Source organism: Tenrec ecaudatus, chromosome 2, assembly GCF_050624435.1.
Source record: "Tenrec ecaudatus isolate mTenEca1 chromosome 2, mTenEca1.hap1, whole genome shotgun sequence".
In the NCBI taxonomy this organism is placed as follows: Eukaryota; Metazoa; Chordata; class Mammalia; order Afrosoricida; family Tenrecidae; genus Tenrec; species Tenrec ecaudatus.
The window spans coordinates 76,728,988-76,746,631 of NC_134531.1; the positions used below are offsets into that span (position 1 = coordinate 76,728,988).

General features: G+C 41.3%; 1 protein-coding gene across 1 annotated transcript in view; it reads left to right on the forward strand.

Annotated features, from left to right (window-relative positions):
• Positions 1 to 17,644, forward strand: part of CMYA5 (cardiomyopathy associated 5) — a 117,793-nt gene that overhangs the window by 81,904 nt on the left and 18,245 nt on the right. The window lies entirely within an intron of this gene.

A 17,644-nucleotide genomic window follows, 5' to 3' on the forward strand; every position in this document is an offset into this window, starting at 1 on the left:
ATCTCTCCCCTTTGGTCTCTGTGTTAATTCACATCCTGCATTTTCCACCCTAGGCTTATACTCGTGTCAATCAGTTTTTCTGGTTTCCCAGGTAATAATGAGGTACCTCGGCTTATACTCGGGTTGGCTTATATTAGAGTATATACGGCAATTTACAAAGTGCAAACAAATGTACCCTTTGAGATCAGCAAACAAACCCAAGCCATTTCTGAGCTCCTGGTTTTATTGTTTACTTAATTTTGGATAGATACTAAGTACATATGATTCAAATTGAAATGATATAAAAGGGAATACAGTGAGATTTAAGCCTTCTGCATATTCCTCACCTACTTAGTTTTCCTTCCCACAGGTAAGCACGGAAGGATCGTTCCTTGATTCCTATTTGTCTTTACAGCTAGTCTGTGAATATATAAGCATCTAGATTTTTCAACAAATGGTAGTCTGTGACAAATACAAGAGGGCTTCAAAAGCTCATGGAAAATGGAATTACAAAATAATGAAATTGCCCCACAAATTTTTGAAGCATTGATTCCTCTCTCTCTGACTCGCTCGCTTATTCTCTCTGTGTGCCTGTCGGTCTCTCTCATACACATATAAATTTTGGATATTGATACATATGGAACTACCTGGGGGAGCTCTGGTGACATAGTGGGTTACTCAATGGCCTCCTAATCACAAGGTCAGTAGTTCAAAACCACCATCTGCTGCATGGGAAAAAACAAACAAACAAACAATGAGGTTTTCTACTCCTGTAAGACTTTACTGCCCCAGAAACCCCCAGGGCAGTTCACTCTGTCCTACAGGGGCACTTTAAGTTGGAGTGGACATGATGGCAGGGAGTTAATGGGTTGGTTGAAGCTGCCTCAAAAAAATTTAACAACTCTGCAGTATGCTGTTTTAAGAATATAATCGAACTTACTCCATCAATTTTGTTTCCATTCTCTTTCTGTCTGTTGCTTAGTGCTCTAGTGAACAGCCTTATGTAGCAATCACTTCATATAAATTTATACATGCAAATATCTCGGCATGATCAATTCCTACACATAGAATGGCTACTTTAAAAGTATATATTTACATTTTTTGATAAATACCACCAAATTGTCTGCCTAGAGATTTGGGTTTTTTTTCAATATTCTCATTGGCACTTAAACACAATCTAACACACTTTCTGATCTTGACACTTTGATCAATAGAAAGTGGACTCTTACTATAGCTTTATTTTGCCTTTCTCTTATTAGAGTCAACATTTTAAAAACATGCTCAAGGGCCATGTATTTCCTTCTCTAGGAACTATGTGCTCATTTCCTTTATCTACTACTCCCCCTCGCCCCTACTGGATTGTGATATTTTTCTCATTGACTCATAAAAGCTCTTTGTTTCATTAAGGATATTTGTCCTCATCTCTGTATAAGCTGCGAATATTTTTTGATATTTTCTCCTCACTCATAATTTTTAAATACTAATTTAGTTGAATTTATCAATCTCTCCTTTTTAAAGCTTTTAGTTTTGTGTTATATTTTAAAATACATTCTTTCTCCACACGTATATATGAACCCCCCAAACTTACCACCAATTAATTGATTCTGACTCACAGCGACTCTATATAGGGTTTCCCAGATGCAAATCTCTATGGGAAAAGATAGCTTCAGCTTCTTTTTCACTGACCTTGTGGTTAGAATCCCATGTTTATCTGACGGTTCCACCAGGACTTTTTTATACTAGTTTTATACTTAACCATTGTGTTAGGCGGGGTTGACTAGAGAAACAAATTCATACACACTTATGTATATAAAAGAGAGCTTTATATAAATAATAATTGTATTTTAAGAAAACATTCCAGCCCAGTCCAGATCAAGTCCATAAGTCCAATATTAGCCTTCATGCCTGATAGCAATCTATAAATTCCTCTTTAGACTCATGCAACACATGAAATGACGCCAAATGCAGGAAGATCTCAGGCCAGTGGGTGGAAAGTCTTATGGATCCAGTGGTGGAGAAAGCATCTCAGCGCAGGTGTGGGTCTCCACGTGGCTCCTCCAGCTCCCCGGGCTCTGGCTGCACCAGCGTAGCTCCATCAGGTTCCTTGTCAATAATGCCTAACAGGGAGTGAGCGTGTGTCCCACCTATTTCCTTAGCACCTCCAAATGAGGTCATCAAACTGTGACCAGATTGACCCAGACTTGATCCTTTTACTCTTAAGCCTCAAATTGACAACAGATTATGTAATTACCACAGCCATTTTTATTGATTCCATGATTATGTAAGAGGTTTTTTTTAAAGTTGATTTTTGTGGATTCTCTAGATGAAAAGCCAGATCATCTATGAATGATGGAAAAAAGATAACAAAATAATTTTAGTTTCTATCATTTTTTAAAAAAACCCTCATGCCCCTTTCTCTCTCTGACTTTTATGAGAACACTTTTAGTATTTTCCAATTAAGCATGTTGTTCTGGATGATTTTTTTTTTACTTGAAAAAATATCCTTTGTAATTCCTACCTAAAACAATCCTGGCCCTATTGTCCATGACACCTTTTCTGTCATCCCTTGGAAAATCTAAAGAATGAAAGGGCTCAAACTAGGCTTTCAGAACTAGACCTCCTGATGGCTTCCACTCCGTTGCCCTCTGAAGCAAACATTGAGCTTGCCTGCAGATTCCTGAAGTCAGTGGGTCTCCTTAAGTCATTTCTCTCTGCTTTATACTGTGCTTTGTCCTCCCAGTAGGGAAATTCCAATAGGAAATAGGGTCCAGAGTCCTTTGGAGACCTGCTGATCACAGAGCGCTATTAGATCATATGGCTTATGTTTGCGCCACCAGCATTCAGCTCATTTGTTGATGTGTCTGTGTTTCTGTCCCCCTTTCTACTAATTTACTCAATTCTTCACACCTTGAACAGTCCCTTTCCATGGCACCTTGGAACTTAACCCGGAGAAGTCCATACTCTTGACCCAACATGAGAGCATTTGAGTCACCTTTCAGATTGTCTTGTGAATTTCATGATTCACTCTGAGGGGCACTGCGAAGCCCCTAAACTGCGGCTACGAGAAGCCATAATCCTTGGGTTTGGGTGCAAGGCCTCTGGGCTTCTTATCATAGTCACAGAATACTATTTCCTGGGCTAAAATCCCCCCCACCCCCGGTCCCTATCCCTGAAAATAAATAAAATAAAACAAAGTCCCCTCTTCTTACAGCACTAGTAACCTGATGTGTTTCCATGTGGGTCTTCTCGATAACGTTGGCCTTTCTATGAACTTAACTTCTACTGACAAACTCTGCAAAGTCATGTGCATTCAGTGGCAATGGTGGCAAGATTTTGTTGTTGTTGTTTTAATCTATGAAAGGGTGTCATTCTTCAGAATTTCTGAGAATTTCCTTTGGTTCCAAAGTAAGGATAACTGACATGAAAACTCCATTTGATGTTTAAGGAGCTCAGGCCTGATCGATAGTCCTGGGAAGAGGCCATTTGTATCTGAATATTCATTTTGCTCTTGGGTCTTGAGTGAAAGATGACAAAATCTCTTGCAATAAAACATCACCACATTTAAGACTGGTTTTATTTTATGATGTTTTCTGTTCACTTATCCAGCAAAGGTATTCTGCTTGCTTGTCAGATCTGTGTCACCTCTGCCTTCCTCCCTGAAAGTATCTGGAATTTTGATTTCAGTGCCACCTAAACCTTGATTCTTTGACTGAGTCGTGAGTCCTGGCATGCAGCTGAGCACAGATATGGAGTTTTCCCCTCGAAAGACCTCCCAAGACTTAAGAGCAAACACTTACTCAAACCCAGCATCCATGATGTTTCACAATTGAGCGGTTACAACGGAAAGGCAGTATGTTTTAATCCCATTTCTAGATCTGAAAATTCCTCATCTGTCCTTGCCTCACTGAAGCCTTGGTGGTGTACTGCTTATGTGTTGGGCTGCTAACTGCAAGGTCAGCAGTTTGAAATCACTGTTCTTTCTGTGGGAACAAGGAGGGGTTTCTACTCCTCTAAAGAGTTATTCTCCACCCCCCAACCCCCAAAAAAGACTTACTCCCAGAGGCAGCTCTACCCTATTCTATAGGACACTGTGAGTTGGTATCCACTTTGGGCCATGCCCTGTTGAGGCTGTTGTACTAATAATCATAAGGCTGGTGGTGACTACATTTATGACTACATTTATGACTACATTTAATTTTACTCAATGCAAGAGAAGAGCTCTTTCTTCTGAAATGTTCTATCTTCTTTCTGATCTGTATTTCCATATTTTAAAAATAATTTTATTAGGGGCTCATACAACTCTTATCACAATCCGTATAAAGCACATCTGTATATTGATTGCCCTCATTATTCTCAAAACATTTGCTCTCCACTTAAGCCCTTGGCATCAGCTCCTCATTTTTTACCCTCCCTCCTTACTCCCCACTCCCTCATGAACCCTTGATAATTTATATATTATCATTTTGTCATATCTTGCCCTGTCCGATGTCTCCCTTCACCCACTTTTCTGTTGTCTGTGTCCCAGGGAGGAGGTCACAGGTAGATCCTTGTAATCGGGTCCCTCTTTCCAACGCATTTACCCTCTACCCTCCCAGTATTGCCCCTCACCCCTGGTTCTGAAGGTATCATCCACCCTGGATTCCCTGTGCCTCCAGTTCCTGTAGGCACCAGTGTACAACCTCTGCTCTATCCAGGCTTGCAAGGTAGAATTCGGATCATGGTAGTGGAGCGGGGAGGAAGCATTTAGGAACTGGAGGAAAGCTGTATTCTTCATCGGTGCTACGTCACACCCTGACTAACTCATCTCCTCCTCTAGACACCTCTGTGAGGGGATCTCCAGTGGCTGACAAATAGGCTTTGGGTCTCCACTCTGCACAACCCTTTCATTCACTATAGTAAGATTTTTTTTGATGATGCCTTATACCTGATCCCTTTGACACCTCGTGATTGCACAGGCTGGTGTGCTTCTTCCATGTGGGCTTTGTTGCTTCTGAGCTAGATGGCCACTTGTTCACCTTCAAGCCTTTAAGACCCCAGACACTATCTCTTTTGTTAGCCCGGTACCATCAGCTTTCTTCACCACATTTGCTTATACACCTGTTTGTCCTCAGCAATCGTATCATGGAGGTGTGCACCCAATGATATGATTTTTTGTTCTTTGATGCCTGATAACTGATCCCTTCGAAACCATGTGGTCACACAGGCTGATGTGTTCTTCCATGTGGGCTTTGTTGCTTCTGAGCTAGATGGCCACTTGTTTATCTTCAAGCCTTTAAGACCCCAGACACGATCTCTTTTGATAGCCGGGTACCATCAGCTTTCTTCACCACATTTACTTGTTCACCCGCTTTGACTTCAGCAGTTGTGTCGGGAGGGTGAGCATCATAGAATGCCAATTTAATAGAAGAAAGTATTCATGCATTGAGAGAGTGTTTGAGTAGAGGCCCAAGGTCCTTCTGCCATTTTAATACTAAACCTACAAATGTAGACACACAGATCCACTTCCCCATCCTCTCATATATATTTGCATGTACATGTCTTTGTCTAGACCTCTATAAATGCCCTTTGCCTCCTAGCTCTTTCCTCTATTTTCCTTGACTTTCCTCCTGCCCCACTATCATGCTCCATCCCCACCTGGGTTACAGCTATACCTCTTCTTTATGTAACCTTACCCTTGATCACTCCCTACCAGGCCTGCTACTCCCCACTCACCACCAATTTGGATCTCATGTTGTTCCCTTGTCCCTGGGTTTGTTAACACCACTTCCTCCAGATAGTTCATCCAGCCTGTCTTATTTAGACAGACCTGTGGAGATAATAACATGCACGAAAAAAAGACAGAGGAAAACAAAGCCGCAGTATACAACCAGACAACAAGACAACAACAACAAACCACTGACAAAGAACAACAACAACAAAAAAACACATCAAGAAAGAAAAGCTTGTAGTTACTTCAAGGATTGTTAGTTGACCCTTAGCAGTGTTTTCCAGTCCAGTCTGTTGGGGTACCACGCCCTGACCCCAAAGTCCACTTTCAGCATTCCCTGGGGACCTTGCTGCTCCATTCCCTTGCTGTTCTGCTGCACTCCCCCAGTGCTTTGCCTCGGTGTGGTGGGATCAGGTCAGGTGCAATTCCCACACTGTGTCTCCGGTGCTGTCCCCTGTAGCGCCATTGGTCACTGAGGGGCATCATGTCTCATAGTGGGGCCAGCCATGTTGTCCTCTCTGTGGACTGGCTGCTCTAATCAAGAACATCATCCTCACTGCCTGGTGGGCCAGGCTTTGCTCCACTCTCCCCTCCTCCCCCTTCATCTGCTCCCATATACTCTGATCAGATATGTCCATCTCCCGGAGCTGCAGAATCAATGTCGTCCTTTGAAACAAATTCTTCTTGGGGGCGGGGCAGGAATCCACTTAATTTTTGGTGCTGGGGCCAGCCTCCCAGACCTCTCCACCGGTTCCCTTCTCCACGCTGGAATGTTGCATTCACACCTTGCGGCGCTGGATTGAAGTCTGATCCATCTTTCCCTGTGGAGTTATAAACAATACCCTCCCCTTGGGTGGGTTAGTGCCCCATGCCCCCACTCCCCTTTTCTTCCTTATATTCATCCTTTTATTTTCCTTTCCCCACCTCCTCCACCATTGTCTACCATGTCCATCCCTGGTTTTGATCTGGTCTCTGCCATACTACACAGTCTTCACCCCAAAAATGTTTGTATATAGTAGCTTTTTCCCTATGCCCCTTTTGCTTTTTTTAAAAATACTTACCTCAGAAGGTTCATGTTGTACTTGTCCTTTTGTGCCTGACTTACTTCGCTTAGCATGATTTCCTCCAGTTCTTCCCATGCTGCTATGTGCCTCATACGTTCATCACTGCTTTTTACTGATGTGTCGTACTCCATTGTATGTATATACCACAGTTTTTTAATCCAATCATCAGTTGATGGAAATTTGGGTTGCTTCCAGTTCCTTGCAATTGTGAACTGTGTCGCAATGAATACTGGAGCACAGATGTCTGGCCTTGGTTTGTTTCTTGCCTCTGGGAATATGCCCAGTAGGGGAATTGCTGGGTCATATGGTAACTCTACTTCCATCTGTTTTAGGTATCGCCAGATTGATTTCCATAGTGGCTGTACATACTTACAGACCCACCAGCAGTGGATGAGAGTTCCTATCTCCCCACAGCTTCTTCAACACTTGTTGCTTTCTGATTTTTTGAATTGGGTTACCTTTGAGGGTGTCAGGTGGTACCTCATTGTTGTTTTAATTTGCATTTCTCTTATGGCTAAAGATCGGGAACATTTTCTCATATGTTTGTTGGCCATTCGGATTTCTGCTCCTGTGAAACTTCTGTTCAAGTCCTTTGCCCACCTTTCAAGTGGGCTATTGGTTTTTTTCTTTTTGGAAGCTAGCAGAGTATTGTAGATTTTTAGTAATAAGGCCTTTGTCTGATGTGTCATTGCTAAAGATGTTTTCCCGGTCTGTGGACTCTCTTATTACTCTCTTGGTGAATTCTTTGGATGTACACAAGTGTTTTATCTTCAGTATATCCCATTTGTCAATTTGTGCCTCCTCTGTGTGTGTGTCCTTCCCTATTTCTGATAGCCTGTGTATTCCCTGTGCCAAAGTTCTCAAGTTGGTCCCAGTTCCCTCATTGATGGCCCTAATAGTTTGGGGTTTAGTTTCAAGGTCTATGATCCACCTTGAGTTTATTCCTGTGCATGCAGTGAGATAAGGGTCTTGCTTCATTTTTCTGCATGTAAATATCCATTTTTTCCAGCACCACTTGTTAAAGAGGGCATCAGCTTCCCATTTGATATTTTTGGGGCCCTTATCAAAGATCAGCTGTCTGTATGCTGATGCCTTTATTTCTGGGTTTTCAGTTCTTTTCCATTGGTCTGAGTATCTGTCATTGTACCAATACCATGCAGTTTTGAGAACTGTGGCTGTATAGTATGTGTCAAAGTCAGGTAAAGCAAGCCCTCCCACGGTGTCCTTCTTCTTGAGGAGTTCTCTACTAATTCTGGGCTTCTTCCCTCTCCATATGAAGTTGGTAATCAGTTTTTCCATTTCTTTGAAGAAAGATGTTGGTAATTGTATCGGCATGGCATTAAACTTATATAGTGCTTTTGGCAGAACTGATATCTTAACTATATCGAGTCTTCCAGTCCAAGAGCATGGGATATTCTTCCATTTGTTGAGGTCACTCTTGGTTTCTTGTAATAGTGTTCTATAGTTTTCCCTGTATAGATCTTTTGTTTTTTCAGTCAGGTATATCCCTAGATATTTCAATTTGTATTTGGCTATTGTGAAGGGTACCACCTTTTTGATCTCTTCTTCTGTGGTCTTATCTGATGTATAGAACAGTCCGATGGACTTCTGTTTGTTGATCTTGTATCCTGCTACTCTGCCAAACTCCTCTATTGCTTCCTATACTCCCCTTGTGGAACTTTTGGGATTTTCCATATATAAAATCATATCATCTGCAAATAACGGTAATTTCACCTTTTCCTTTCTCAGACGAATATCTTTGATGTCACTTCTTTGCCTTATGCTGTTAGCTAAAACCTCCAGCACAATATTAAATAGGAGTGGGGACAAGGGGCATCCTTGTCTGGTCCCCTTTTTCAGTGGGATTGTGTTAGTCTTTTCTCCATTGACTATGACTTTGGCTGTTGGTTTTTCATATATAGCTTGTATTGTCTTGAGGAGCTTTCCTTCCATTCCTATCTTCGCAAGTGTCTTAAGCAGGAATTGGTGTTGGATGTTGTGGAATGTTTTTTTCTGCATCTATTGATATTATCATGTGGTTCTTATAGTTTTTCATGTCAATGTGATGAATAATACTAATGGTCTTCGTATATTGAACCATCCCTGCACCCCTGGTATGAATCCCACTTGGTCATGGTGAATTATTTGTTTTATATACGTTTGTATTCTGTTGGCTAGTATTTTGTTAAGGATTTTTGCATTCATGTTCATTAGGGATATTGGTCTGTAGTTCTCAATTCTTGTGGGATCCTTGCCTGGTTTGGGTATCAGAGTTATACTAGCTTCATAGAAAGAGTTCGGGAGTTTGCCATCTTTTTCTATGTTCTGGAAAAGTTTGTGTAGGATTGGTGTTAGTTCTTCCCTAAATGCTTGGTAGAATTCTTCAGTGTAGCCATCTGGTCCAGGGGATATTTTTGTTGGTAATCCCTTGATAACCTTTTCTATTTCTTCTATTGTTATGGGTCTGTTGAGATTCTTGATGTCCACTGAGGGTAGTCTAGGGAGGGATTGTTTTTCCAGGAATTTGTCCATGTCTTCCAAATTGTTGAATTCATTGTAGTACAATCCTTCATAGTACTGTGTAACTATCCTTTTGATTTCTTTAGGGTCTGTTGTAATGAACCCTCTTTCATCCCTTATTCTTGCTATTGAGATTTGTTCCCTCCTTTCTTTGGTTAGGTTTACCAATGGTCTATCGATCCTGTTTAGCCTTTCAAAGAACCAACTTTTAGCGATATTAATATTTTCCATAGTTTTTTTTATTTTCCCTCTCCCGAATCTCAGCCCTGATTTTTATAATTTCTTTTCTTTTGCTATTAGTAGTGTTGTCCTGCTGACTCTGCTCTAGTTTTTGTAAATTTTGTGTCAGCGTATCCATCATGAGTCTCTCTTCCTTTCTAAGGTGTGCTTGTATTGCTATGAACCTTCCTCTGATGACTGCCTTTGCTGTGTCCCATAAGTTTTGGTACGTCGTGTGCTCATTTTCATTGGTTTCTAGAAATTTCCTGATTTCATCTCTGATCTGCACCAGTACGCACTCCTTTTGCAGTAGAGAGTTATTCATCCTCCAATTATTTGCTCTTATTTTCTTTGTCTTCCTTTTGTTGATTTCCAGTCTTATGGTACAGTGGTCAGAGAGAGAGGTCTGTATTATTTCAATGTGCTTAAATTTATGTAGATTTGCCTTATGCCCCAGCATGTGGTCTATCTTTGAATATGTGCCATGGGGACTTGAAAAGAATGTGAAATTTTTTATATTTGGATGAAAAGCTCTGTAAATATCTATCAGGTCAAATTGTCTAATTGTGGAGTTTAGCTCTCTAGTCTCCTTGTTGAGTTTCTTTCCCTGTGATCTATCTTTCTCAGTGAGTGGTGTGTTGAAGTCACCACTATAATTGTCGAGTCTGTGATTTCTTTCTTAATCTTTTGGCGTGTTTGGTTGACGTATTGAGCTCCTTTCCAGTTGTCTCTTAGGCCTCAGGGTTCAGGATTAATAGTAAAAAAACCAGGCCTAGAAGCCTGGTAAGTGCTCAATGACTGTTTATTTGATGGTGAATGAAGTCTGAAAATTGATTCAGGTCTCAGTGTGTTTTCTGAGACAATAATTTTATTCCTAATTATAATTAATGCACATTCAGAACATCTTTTTAGTTATACATTTAAACTAGATACACAATGCATCTACACCAGACTGATATTCTAGGCACTTTATTTAAGAATTACATCACCACTCATAGGACATGATGGCTCATTAATTAATGGAAGCATAATTAGTTGGCAGTAGACATGTGGCTCAGTTTCATCGATCCTGGCTCAGTGCATCTAAAGATAGTACTCTCCCAAGGGCCTAGTCAGGCAGTAGGTTCTGAAATAACAACCAATAAAATTTGAGGCATTTGTTCTGACCTTTTCCTAACACTGGGGACTAAAGAGTGGATACACAAATAGACCCAGGCTGCTCCTGCCTCCCCTTCCTTCTCGGGAACATTCCTTGGTCTTTTAGTATTTTACACATTAGGGGTGAGGTGGCATGTTGTTACTGTATACGAATTTCTGCTTTGAAGAATTTCTAAATGGGTTGTCTTATGATTCTGCAATATTTTTTATTTTATCTGGTTCTCCATCTTGTTATTCTCCAAGGCAGGTGTTGACAATAAAGTGAAAAGAGACAACAGAAGTAGAAATGATCTAAAAAATCACCCAGGCATAAACAGTGGTGAATTTTTGATGCTATTGCTGCTGCAGGACATTCATTCAAAACCAAACCAAAGGAAGAAAAACATCAACAAAAAGGCCCCCACCATACTGTACCCCTCTCAGAACGAATATCAAACCCGGTGTGCTTTTATTTTCATTCATCATTTTTTCAATCCAGGGCCAGGACCTCTTTTGGACTCTAGTTCAAAATTCTTAAAAAGGACTCCCTAGATGAGGCTAAAATAGAGAGTACATGTGTGCTTTATTGTTGTTAATACTCTGGACTATGAATACAATCAGGTCAGTAGAATGGAAAATATCCCAGCTCATTGTCAAGTTCAGAGAGCTCTGTCTTCATTTCCAGAAAGTCTATATGCATTTGAGTGGTTAGGCTGGTAACAGTGTTCTTATCAGCCCCACTGTCAACTGGACGCCATGACCAGCATGTTTCCTTTAATGTAAGTGGACCATTTAAGGATAGCAACTATTGAGACAGTGTAGATGTCTTTAGAATTCTTTTCCTTGGCAGAATAAGCAGGCCTTAATGATAGCCCCTCCTCTTAGAAATCTTCCATTTTTACTAACTTTGTTGGCTTTTGGCATGGTGAACCAAAACCATATTCTTTGCCCGTGAGCCGATGCCAACTTTTAGTGGCCTGATAGGACAGGACAGAAGTACTCCTGGGTGTGTCCTGGACAGTAACTCTTTATGGGAGTAGAAAACCTAGTCTTTCTCCCTCAGAGTTGGACTGTTAGCAGCCCAACTTAGATGATCGTGTACAATATCATCACTCATCTTGATTTTCTGCGGTTCCAATCTGCTAACTATATAACTAGGATGAAATACTTTGCTGTTGTTATTCAGTGCCATTGCTTGTTTCTTAGTCCTAATGAGCCCATGTATAACAGAATACAACACTGCCTGGTCCTGTAGCATCCTCATGAGCATCATTGCTATGGTTATGCACATTGCTGTAGTCATAGTAGCAATCTATCTCTTTGAGGGTTTCCCCTCTTTTGTGGCTGACCCTCTACTATATCAAGCATGGTCTCCTTCTCCGGCGACTTGTCCTTCCAGATAATGTGCCCAAAGTGTGTGAGACAAACCCTTACCATCCTTGCTTCTACGGCGTATTTGGCTGCACTTTTCCCAGCCACCAACTTAGTTCATTCTTCTAGCAGTCCCTGGGTTATGAAATATTCTTTGCTAAATCCATAGTTCAAAGTTATCAATTATTTAGCCTTCCTTATTTGTTATCCAGTTTTCCCATGGATTGGAGGCAACTGAAAATGCCATGGCTTGGTTCAGGCGCACCTTAGTCCTCAAAAGGACATCTTTGCTCTTTAACCCTTTGAAGAGACGCTGTTGCAGCAGATTTGCCCAATGCAGTAAGTTCTTTGATATCTTGACTGGCGCTTCTGTGGAGGTTGTCTTTGAATGTAAGTAAAATGCAATCTTTGACAACTTCAGCCTTTTCTCTGTTTATCATGACTTTGCTTATTGGTCTAGTTATGTGGTTTTTAATCTTCTTTATGTTGAGACATAAGCCATATTGAAAACTATAACCCTTGATGTTCATCATCAGTAAATGCTTCAATACCTCTTTGTTTTCAACAAGCAAAGTCATATACTCTTCGCACGTAGCAGGCTGTTGGTGAGTCTACTTCCAATCCTGCTGCCACATTCTCATCCATATAGTCTGTCTTCCCTATTTGCTCAACACAGACACTGAGTAAGTGTGATGAAAGGGTCTAACTCAGACACATATTTAACTTGGTTTTAAACCATGCAATGTCCCCTTCTTCTGTTCTGCCTCTTGGTTTTATGCACTAGTTCAACATGAGTATAATTAAGTTTTCTGAAATTTCCATTTTTCACAATGTCATCCATGATTTATTATGATTTAGTTCACCGAAGACCCCTCATATTGCAGCAGTGATATCCCTTGTTCCATGTCCCCTTCTGAAACTGGCTTGAATTCTGGCCTTTCTCTGTTGATCTACTTCTGCAAACATTAAAAAAATTATTTTCAGCAAAATTTTTCTTGTTGAGTAGAGCAGCTAGTCCACAGAGAGAACAACATGGCTGGCCCTACTATGAGACATGATGCCCCTCAGTGACTAAGGGCGATACAGGGGACAGCACCGGAGACACAGTGTGGGAATTGCACCTGACTTGATCCCACCACACCGAGGCAAATCACTGGGGGAGTGCAGCGGAACAGCAAGGGAATGGAGTGGCAAGGACCCCAGGGAATGCTGAAAGTGGACTTTGGGGCCAGGGCGTGGTGCCCCAACAGACTGGACTGGAAAACGCTCCTAAGGGCCAGCAAACGATCCCTGAACTAACTACAAGCTTTTCTCTTGTGAACTGTTTTGTTCTGTTCTTTTTCAGTGGTTTGTTTTGTTGTTTGGTTGTATACTGTTGCTTTGTTTTCCTCTGTCTAGTTTTCATGCATGTTAGTGACTCCACAGGTCTGTCTGAATAGGACAGGCTGGATGAACTATCTGGATGAAAAACAACGGGACCGACAGTTCCGGGGGGACTTGGGGTGGGGGGTAGGGGGGGAAGGAAGTGGTGTTAACAAACCCAGGGACAAGGGAAAAACATGGGACCCCAAATGGTAGAGAAGGGGGAGTGGCAGGCCTGGTGGGAAATGATCAAGGGTAAGGTTGCTTAGAGAAGAGGTATACTCCAGCCCAGGTGGCGATGAAGCATGGTAGTAGGGCAGGAGGAAGGTCAAGGGAGATGAAGGAAAGAGCTAGGAGTCAAAGGGCATTCATGGAGGTCTAGACAAAGACATGTACATGCAAATATATATAGGAGGATGGGGAAATAGATCTATGTGTCTATATTTATAGGTCAAGTATTAAGGTGGCAGAGGGACCTTGGGCCTCTCCTCAAACACTCCCTCAATGCATGAATACCTTCTTTTATTAAATTGGAACTCTATGATGCTCACTCTCCCAACACAACAGCTGGAGCCAAAGTGGGTGAACAAGTAAATGTGGTGAAGAAAGCTGATGGTGCCCGGCTATCAAAAGAGATAGTGACTGGGGTCTTAAAGGCTTGAAGATAAACAAGCGGCCATCTAGCTCAGAAACAACAAAGTCCACATGGAAGAACACACCAGCCTGTGTGATCGAGTGGTCCCAAAGGGATCAGTTACCAGGCATCAAAGAACAAAAAATCATATCATTGACTGCACACCTCCATGATAGGATCGCTGAAGACAAATGGGTGCATAAGCAAATGTGGTGAAGAAAGCTGATGGTGCCCGGCTATCAAAAGAGATAGTGTCTGGGGTCTTAAAGGCTTGAAGGTGAACAAGCGGCCATCTAGCTCAGAAGCAAATAAGCCCACATGGAAGAAGCACACCGGCCAGTGCGATCACGAGGTGCCCAAGGGACCAGGTATAAGGCATCATGCAAAAAAAAAGATATAAGTGTGTGTATGTGTATATATGTGTATATGTATATGTGTATGTGTATATATGTATATATATATCATATTAAATGAAGGGGGAAGTGCAGAGTGGAGACCCAAGGCCCAAGTGTCGGCCAATGGAGATCCCCTCATAGAGGGGTTTAGGAGAGGAGATGGGTTAATTAGGGTGTGAGGTAGTATCGATGAAGAACACAGCTTTCCCCCAGATCCTGGATGCTTCCTCCCCCCAACTACCATGATCCGAATTCTACCTTGCGGGGCTGGATAGGACAGAGACTGTACACTGGTACATATGAGGGTTGGAGGTACAGGGAATCCAGGGTGGATGATACCTTCAGGACCAAGGGTGTGAGGGACGATGCTGGGAGAGTGGAGGGTGAGTGGGTTGGAAAGGGGGAACTGATTACAAGGATCCACATGTGACCTCTTCCCTGGGAGAGGGACAGCAGAGAAGGGGGGAAGGGAGACTCCGGATAGGGCAAGATATGACAAAATAACGAGGTATAAATTACCAAGGGCATATGAGGGAGGGGGGAATGGGGAGGGAGGGGGGGGGAACGAGGACCTGATCCAAGGGGCTTAAGTGGAGAGCAAATGCCTTGAGAATGATTGGGGCAGGGAATGTATGGATGTGCTTTATACAATTGATGTATGTATATGTATGGATTGTGGTAAGAGTTGTTTGAGTCCCTAATAAAATGTAAAAGAAGAAAAGAGAAAAAAATAATTAGGGCAAAGACTGTACAGATGTGCTTTATACAATTGATGTATGTATATGTATGAACTGTGAAAAGAATTGTATCATCCCCAATAAATTGTTAAAATAAAAAAAAAACAACTACAGGAACCCCCCCAAAAAAGTTTTTTCTTGTGTGTGATATTAATGATATTGTTTGATCATTTTCACATTCTTTTGGTTTACAATTGGCACAATAAAGAATCTCTTTCAGTTGGCTGGCCATATAGCTGTCTTCCAAATCTCTTAGCATAGATGAATAATCACTTCCAGTGCTGTATCCATTTGTTGAACTATATAAATTGGTATTTTGCCAACTCCCAGAGCTTGGTTTTTCACAAATGCTTTCCATGCACCTTGAATTTCTTCCTTTCGTGTCTTCAATTCTTTATCATATGCTACTTCTTAAAATGGTTGAACATCAATCACTTCTTGGCACAGTGACTTGCAGTTCTTCTATATTCTTTTACTTGTCCTGTGTCATTGAATATTTTGCCCACAGATTCCTTCAGGATTACAATTCGAGGCTTAAATTTTTTTCCTCCAGTTCTTTCAGCTAGAGAAGGCAAGGCATGTTCTTTTCTAATTTCATTTCATTATAATATTTTGTCTTCTCCAGCTGCTCTGAGAAATAGTCTGCCTCACTTGTCATCATTTCTTCCACTTACTTTAGCTAGTCTACATTCAAGACCAAGTGTCAGAGTCTCTTCTAACATCCATTTTGGTCTTTTCTTTCTTCCTTATATTATTAACAACATTTTGCTTTCTTCACACATAAGGTACTTGCTGTCATTTCACAACTTGTCTGGTTTACGGTAAATAGCATTGCTGATTTGTTTGCAGTTGACCCCCTGGCCTTGTTCTGATCGGTGATATTGAGCTTCTCTGTGGTGTCTTTCCATAGACATAGTCTATTTGATTCCTGTATATTTCATCCTATGTGGTCCCATGTATATTTATCATTAATGTTGAAAATAATTATTTATAATGAATAATTGATGGGTCTTGCAAGACCATATTTTCAATTTTTCTTCTTTGTTTCCAACTTTCATATTCTAATCAATGTGATTAGATTTGTGATTTGATTTTATGCTTGATCAATTTCAGTCTATAGGAGTTGATGAAAATCTTTCATATCTTCAGTTTTAACATTAGTAGTTGCTTCATACATTTAAATAATAATTGTATTAGGTGGTCTTCCTTGAGACGTATGGATATTCCCCTATCACTGATAGTGCTGTACTTCAGGAGAGATCTTGAAGTGTTCCTTTTGACTACAATAGATGTAGCCCCATTCCTCTTGTAGTTGTCATTTTTGGTATAGTAAGCCATATGATTGTCTGATTCAAAATGGCCAATGCCTATCCATTTCAGCTCACTAATGCCTAGGATGTTGATCTTTATGTATTCCATTTTAATTTTTACAACTTCCAATGTGTCTCAATTCATAGTTCATACTTCCATGTTCCAGTGGCTAATGGATTCTTGCAGCTGTTTCTTCTCATTTTGTTTCATGCCACAGCACAAATACAGGTCCTGACACTTTTGCTCTACCCATATCATTAAGATCTTTCTGTCTGGAGGAGGCAGTTCTTCCAATGTGCCTTTTGACTTGAGGAGCACATCTTCTTTGTTTTTCTTTTTATTAAATGCTTTTATTGGAGGCTCAAACAACTCTTATCACAATCCATACATTCATCTACGTGTCGAGCACATTTACACATATGCTGCCATCATGATTTTCAAAGCATTCTCTTCCCACTTGAACCCCTGATATCAGCTCCCCATATCTTCCCCCTCCCCTCCTCACAACCCTTGATAAGTTAGATTGTTTTCATATCATCATTCTCCATCGCCCCTCACCCATTTTTCCATTGTTCATCTCCCTGAGAGGGGGTTATAGGTTGAGCCCTGTGATCAATTCCCCTTTTCTCCCCCCAAGCTCCCCTAATGCTCCTGGTATCTCTACTCTCATTGTTGGCCATGGGGAGTCTATCTATGCTGGATTCCCTGTGTTGCGGGCTCTTATTTGTAGCAGTGCATGTTCTGGTCTAATTTGATTTATAAGGTAGAATTGAGGTCATCATAGTGGGGTGAAGGAAGCATCAACGATCTAGAGGAAAGTTGTCTGTTTCATCAGTGCTATACTACACCCTAACTGGCTCATATCTTCCTTGTTGACTCCTCTATGAGGGGATGTCCAATTTTCTACAGATGGGCATTGGGTCTACACTCCATGCCTCTCCCCCTCCCCACATTGGGTATGATTTTGTTCTGGGTCTTAGATGCTTGATACCTTATCCCATTGATGCCTAATGATCACACGGGCTGGTGTGCTTCTTCCAGGTGGCTTTGTTGCTTCTCAGCTAGCTGGCTGCTTGTTTATATTCAAGCCTTTAAGACCTCAGACACTATCTTTTGATAGATGGCCACCATCAGCTTTCTCCACCGCATTTGCTTAAGCACCCATTTTGACTTTGGTGATCTTGTTGGGAAGGTGAGCATCACAGAAT